The 7,333-nt window shown below is 32.5% G+C and overlaps 1 pseudogene; it reads left to right on the forward strand.

Annotated features, from left to right (window-relative positions):
* Window positions 1-459: 459 nt before the first annotated feature.
* On the forward strand, window positions 460-6,872 carry LOC108344194 (receptor-like protein EIX2; annotated as a pseudogene).
* The last annotated feature ends 461 nt before the right edge of the window (window positions 6,873-7,333 follow it).

Consider the following 7,333-nt stretch of genomic DNA (forward strand, 5'->3'; position numbering starts at 1 on the left):
CGAATCGAACAAAGAACGCGCACCCTCCCACTTCGAATCGAACCAAGAACGCGCACCCTCCCACTTCGAATCGAACAATGAACGCGCACCCTCCCACTTCGAATCGAACCAAGAACGCGCACCCTCCCACTTCGAATCGAACCACGAACGCGCACCCTCCCACTTCGAATCGAACAAAGAACGCGCACCCTCCCACTTCGAATCGAACAAAGATACACCTGATTTTTGGATCGAACTTAGGATCCCATTTTTGGCCTCTCACGCGAACCCTAATATTAAAAACCCTCAATTTCTTTCCCCAATCTCATGTGCATTCGTCAATTAAAACCTTTTGGCCTTTAATTTTTTCAAATTTCCTAGTATGCCCTTACCCAAAACTGAATAATCAAACGTGCATACCAATTATTTAATACAAAAATCGTTTTAAATGCCACGTCTGATTAGTTACTGCAGTCAACCATGCCACCTAACCAATACCGTAACGGCCGTTTCTCCAAATTAACGGCAGGCCTGTAATTGATTCAATTTTACAAAAACAATGACTCAATTGATACGCCGAAAATGAAGAGGACCTATTTGAAATTCATGACCAAAATAGGGACCTACGGAGACATTAAACCTAAATAATATTCCAATAACTACATGCAATTGTTCCAGTCAACTTTATTAAAAAAAAACAAAATCTAGAAGTTCTTTAAAGAATTTGGTTAATTTATCACAAACAAAAAAGATTAGTAAATCAAAGTCGAAAGCAAGTTCTGAGGTCGAATTTGAGGTTCTGAATGAAATAATTACTATATATGCCTTATTACACATACTGTGTGAATTCAAATCATGTCCAAAAATTCAAAGATTCTTAACAATGAATTATTGCAATAGGTGCACCCATGCCATGTTTACTAATAATAGCAATAAATACCATTTTATTTATTTTATTAATTACACTCATCGAAACTTGGTTTGAACAATAAGTACCATATTATTTATTTTATTAATTAAAAATCATTTTCTTAGTGTTAGCACCTATAAATTTATATTGAAGAGTGACCTGAAAATGAATCCTTTTAACTAGCATAATATACAATGCTTAAAGTGATAGAAAGGGGAGATTAAGTAGATGATAGATAAACAAACAAAAGAATTAAAAGTTTCAAAATGGTGAGGATAAATCTTATCATATTAGGGTTATTGCGAATCATGAAAGCTTCTCCGATTGAATTTCCAAAATATTAAAGAGGAATTCCCTATAACTTACACAAGCAATAATAATGAATTACTGTGGAAATTGTTAGTAACGAATGCTTATTTGCTAATGTTTTAATAGACAAATTAACATGAACTACGATTAAGGGAAGGGTCACCGAGGGAGGAACTAGTGACAGTGCCAAACAATAAGGTATTGGAAAAGATAAATATTACATTTGTTCTTTGCGTAACGGATGTAATATATTCTTTTATATTAATGAAAATACCATCGTGTCGTATTTGACATCAGTTTTAAAAATTCTCCAATATAAAAAAAAGCCCCAATTAAACCCTAAAACTTATTTTATAGTTTTTTCATTTAAAAGTAACAAATGAAATAAAAAACTTAATTAAAACGGGCCATGTAAAATCAAATTATCACCCTATACACCATGTTGTTGACTATGTAAACGAGGTTAAGATGAAAAATTAAATTGTATGAAATTAATGAAAATTAAGATCTGATTGAAACAAAAAATATTATCACCGAATTGAAAAAACTCAATAAAAATAGGAACTAAATATTTAAATCATTATTTTATTATAATTGAATAGTATAACCCCATTTTAAAATAGGTATCTATTGAGGGAAAAAGTACCAAAATGGTCCAATTATTTTCAAATTCACAAAAATAATGTAAATTTTTAAAAAAATTAAAAAAAAGTAAGTTGTGCTAATTTAGTATAATTTTAATGTATTATGATATAAATTGAAGTCATATCAGATTGGTACCATTTTAATGTATGGTAATTTTTGTTTTAATTGAAGTCGTGCACTTGAAACGACTTCAATGTATTTTAATATAAAGTGAACTTTTGTTAACTTTGTAAATAATTTTTTTAAAAAAGAAAATTAATTGTTTCACATTAATAAGTCAAAATCATATCAAGTTGACAACTTCTTAACTATCAAATCACACAAAGCTAACATGATTTCTTCATTTTTAAAATTGCACCATTTTTCAGTAATTTAAAAGACAAAATTACACCATTTTAGTGCTTTTGCAGAGAGTTATTGTTCATTTATCATCAAGGTAGACCTTTTTCTTCAACAAAACTTAAATTTAACTTATCTTAAAGTCCCACGTTTATAAGTACTCAGAAATGTTCAAATTATGTTGAAAACACGATTAGTTCAATGAAGTTGATAAAATAGAAGTAGAAATATATTTCATCTTATTACATAAAAGTAAATTACAAAAATGACCATTGTGCCTTTTATTTAATGAAAAAAGTAAGGAATTACGGGTGATGTGATGAAAGATAAAAGAGTTTATCAAGGGATGAATTATTAATGTTAAATTGGAACCCTATAGGGTGAATTGGATTTAAACCAGTTTTCATAATTCTTTAAAAAAAACTTAAGTTTTTGAAATCTGTTTACAAATGATTTTAACCAACAAAAAAATGCAGAAACTTAAACAGAAACACACCACTATTTTATACTAGATTGATTCTTAATCTAAGTCTAAATCCAGTCATCTTAGAGAGACTTCACTATATTGTAAAGGTCAAGAAAATAAAGAATTTCTAAATTGTATCCTCACATACTCTAATATACAGAAATACAAACAAGAGAGGCTCAACACACTCTTTCACAGCCCTGCCTCTCTAGCTAAGGCAACTACGAAATTTATACAAGAAATACAAAACTTGGGTGCACCAGTGTGTGTAGATCTCATAGATGAAAAACACAACAACCCTCTTGACTATTCTTTCTTGAAACCTTCTAGATCTTGAGATCCTTCAAAATGCTTAGTTGATTGCTCCAAGAATGTCTCAAGACAACTCTTTGATGTGTTCTTTTGTTATTGTTTCACTTTTTTTTTCAGAAAAATAGAATCTACTTTATTATTGAAACAAGTTAGAACACATACATATACGATATACAAAAATTGATACACTTAATCGATTACGTTAATTCCTTGATCGATTAGGCCCAACTCTCTGTTTTAATCGATTAGGTTATTAAAACAAACAGTACAGTCCTGACTCACTTTAATTGATTGTGGACTTTGTTTAATTGATTAGTACAAAAACATTTCACCATATTTATGCACTCTTGCTATCTCATGCAACTAAGACTCTATCATATATGAATTATGCATCCAAGACTCTATCCTATATGAGTTTAATTTTAATCTAACAGTTTAAGCACTTAAGAAAGAACATTTTCAGAGTTCATCATCAAAAACAATTTTACCATACTTATTCTAGAAAGAAGTTCTAGTCCTTGTTCTTGAAAGAAGTTTCTAGTCCATAGAGTATGTGATATATAAGGCCATTGGCATTGTGATTCTTCACGGTATCAGCTTATCCGTTTGTGAATTTCACAGTTTTCATGACCATAATTTAAAAAATGATGCCAATTTATATCAAATTTATTCTGGTCTTAATTTTTGTTTGTTTGCTATCTCAGGATTACCGTGTTTGTGCAAAAGGGGTGAGCTGCATGCAGAGGGAGAGGCTGGCACTTCTCCACTTAAAGGTTGGCTTTGTTGATAGATATGGCATGCTCTCGTTTTGGACCACTGCTAATTGCCAATGGAAAGGTATTGATGGCTTTATATTTTTATCTGAGGGGTTATTTGGAAAAGATTATGTTTATATATATGTGTGAGACATTTATGAGATATTGAGTTTTATCTCATATTCTACAGTATTTTTAATTTAAAATCTTAAAATAATAGTTTATAGATTTTTTTTGTCGACTTTCACTCATCTTATTTGAATTATTCTCTACAGGTATTGTCTGTAGCAACTTAACTCACCACATACTTGTACTTGACCTTCATGGTGATTGGTTTGCTATGGACGAGTTTTTTTCTCAGTGGCATCATCAGCAACTCACTCATGGAGTTGCAACACTTAGAGGTTTTAAACCTCAGTTGGAATCAATTTCAAGGTATTCAAGTCCCATATTTCATTGCTTCTCTAAGAAATTTGACATACCTTGATTTGTCAAATTCTGGTTTTGGTGGAAGAATTTCAAGCCAGTTTGGTCTTCTTGAAGGGAATTCCCTGGAGGGTTCAATCCCTTATCAACTTGGAAATCTCTCCAAGTTGCAACATCTAGATCTTAAGGGTAACTCTTTAGAAGCAAATGTACCTTCTCAACTTGGAAACTGTCAAACTTGCAGAAGCTTTATCTTGGATATGGTGGGACTCTCAAACTTCATGATGGAGGTTTTTGGTTGTCTAATCTCACTTCTTTGACCCATCTTGACTTAAGTTTGATGGCTAATCTTAACAATTCTCATAGTTGGCTACAAATCATTGGAAATTTACAAAAACTCAGAGAATTAAGCTTGTCTGATTGTAGCCTTTCTGATCATTTCATCCATTGATTGAGCCCTTCAAAGTTAAATTCTTATACTTCCCTTTCAGTCTTTGACCTCTCTTGGAACAAGTTTACATCATCCATGATATTCCATTTGGTGTCAAATATCAGTTACAATCTTTTTGAGCTTGACCTCTGTGGTAAGAACCTCTTGGAGGCTCCTGCATCAAATCATTTTGGTTTGATGATGCATTTTCTTGAGCGGCTAGATCTCTCCTCTAATAGACTTAAGGGTGGGGCGTTAGAATCCTTCATAGATAGGTGCACCTTACAATATTTAAACATATATGGAAACAATACGACTGAAGACCTTTCATCAATCGTTAATGACTTATCTGTGGTGGCTGTGTGAGGAACTCATTACGAGAGTTTTATCTAAGTTACAATCTTTCAATGTTCTCCAATTTGAAAATATTGGATCTTTCAGTGAACCGGTTGAGTGGAAAGATACCTGATAGTAGCAAATTTCCACCTCAATTGGAGTCTCTATCACTTGAATCAAACTCATTGGAAGGTGGAGTTCCAAAATCTTTGGGGAGCACATGTACTTTACGTTCGTTACACCTTTCAAATAACAGTTTCAATGAAGAACTTCCACTGATAATGCAAAACTTGTCAGGATGTGCTAGATCCTCACTGCAAGAGTTAGAACTGAGAATGAATCAAATCAAGGGTACACTTCCTGATTTCTCAGTATTCTCATCTTTAAAAACTTTATCTCTCGATGAAAACAGGCTAAATGGTAAGATTCCCAAATATATTCGATTTCCTACTCAGCTGGAGACTCTCAAAATGAATTTGAACTCTTTGGGAGGTGTAATCAGTGACTTTCATTTTGCTTTAGAATTTAGCCAAAACTGGACATTGAAATCTTGCAAGTTAGGTCCAACTTTTCCTAAATGGTTCCACACACAAAATGACATAGAAATTCTTGACATTTCTAACTGTGGAATATCAGATTCTGTTCCAGAATGGTTTTGGTGTAAAGTTGCAATACAAGGAATGACAAAAATGAATATTTCATTCAATAACCTCAAAGGTACAATTCCAAATTTTCCCTTGGAGGTTACTCCTCATTTTGTAGTCCTTGCATCCAATCAGTTTGAAGGCCCTGTTCCACCATTTCTTAGGGGATCAGCATTTCTTGATCTATTTCAAAATAAATTTTCTGACTTTTCTTCTTTTCTTTGTGCAAATGGGACAGTTGAAGCTTTAGGCCAGCTTGACCTTTCAAACAACCAATCTATCTCAAATCATTTGGCGTATTTAGATTTGAGTCACAACAATTTTTCAGGAACGCTTCCTACTTCAATGGGAGCACTTGTTGAACTTCAAGCATTACTACTAAGAAACAATAGCTTAACCAAGGAGATCCCTTTCTCCCTAAGGAATTGCATAAAGTTAGTAATGTTTGACTTGGGAGAAAATAGATTATCAGGAAGTATCCCTTCTTGGATTGAGGAAATATATCAAGATTTGCAAATATTAAGCTTCAGAAAGAATAACCTCTCTGGAAGTTTACCAGTTCAACTCTGTTACCTACAAGGCATTCAGCTCTTGGATCTCTCACTCAACAGTCTATCAGGAAGAATTCCCAAATGCTTAAAAAATTTTACTTCAATGACTCAAAAGACTTCATTAACAGATTATACACACCAGGGGTATTCTGTCAGCATTAGATCGATTAGAAAGTACATGAACTACTATGATTTGTATTCATTGTTGACATGGAAAGGTTCAGATCATATATTCTTAAACAATGAGCTATTGCTGTTGAAAAGCATTGATCTTTCAAGCAACCAATTATCAGAAGAAATTCCAATTGAGATAGAGGATTTGTTTGAGCCCATATCATTAAATTTATCAAGAAACAATTTGACAGGAGAAATTCCCTCTAACCTCACTTGAATTTCTTGATTTGTCAAGAAACCAGATATTCGGTTCAATTCCTACTAGTCTTACCCAAATTGATCGCCTTACCATGTTGGATTTATTTCATAATAATTTATCAGGGCAAATTCCAATTGGCACTCAACTACAAAGTTTTTAGGCTTCAAGTTATGAATATAATTCCAATCTTTGTGGGAAGCCACTTGACAAATTGTGTGGCGCAGAGGAACCACCACATGAAGCAAATGTTGATGAATCAAACGAAGATGAAAATTTTGTTGTTAATCGTGCATTTTATGTGAGTATGATACTTGGATTCATTACAGGCTTATGTGTAACTTTTGGCTTCATTTTGGTCAATATAGTCCATGGCGACAACTATATTTTAGGTTCTTGAACAACTTAACCGACAATATCTATCGCATGATCACAGTAAAAGTTCCCAGTTACAAGAGGTAGCTTAAAGGCTTGATGTTATACATTATCTTAGTCATTCCATATTTACGTTTTTTCCTTTCAATAGCAGTTATAATATATAGACTTTATAAATAATGTATAGTTCCTCTATATATTTTGTATGATTTGTCCTTTTTCTTAATCTTGAGTTTAGAGTTGTCAAAAGTAGATAAGAGTTTGACCAAATCTAATTTACCAAATTTAAATAAAAACACATGTCTTTTTTAGATTTCATTCTCACACCATGATGTTTTTTCCCTATGCAATTAATGTGAACCTAATGTTGGCTTAATGACAAATGGTGATTCAACTGCTGGATCATTGGTAAACAGTCATATATGCACATAGTTGGATCGATGTATGTAATTATTATTTTATAAAGTTAAGTATGTGATTTAATCT

The sequence above is a fragment of the Vigna angularis genome, chromosome 8 (genome assembly GCF_016808095.1).
Source record: "Vigna angularis cultivar LongXiaoDou No.4 chromosome 8, ASM1680809v1, whole genome shotgun sequence".
Lineage (NCBI taxonomy): Eukaryota > Viridiplantae > Streptophyta > Magnoliopsida > Fabales > Fabaceae > Vigna > Vigna angularis.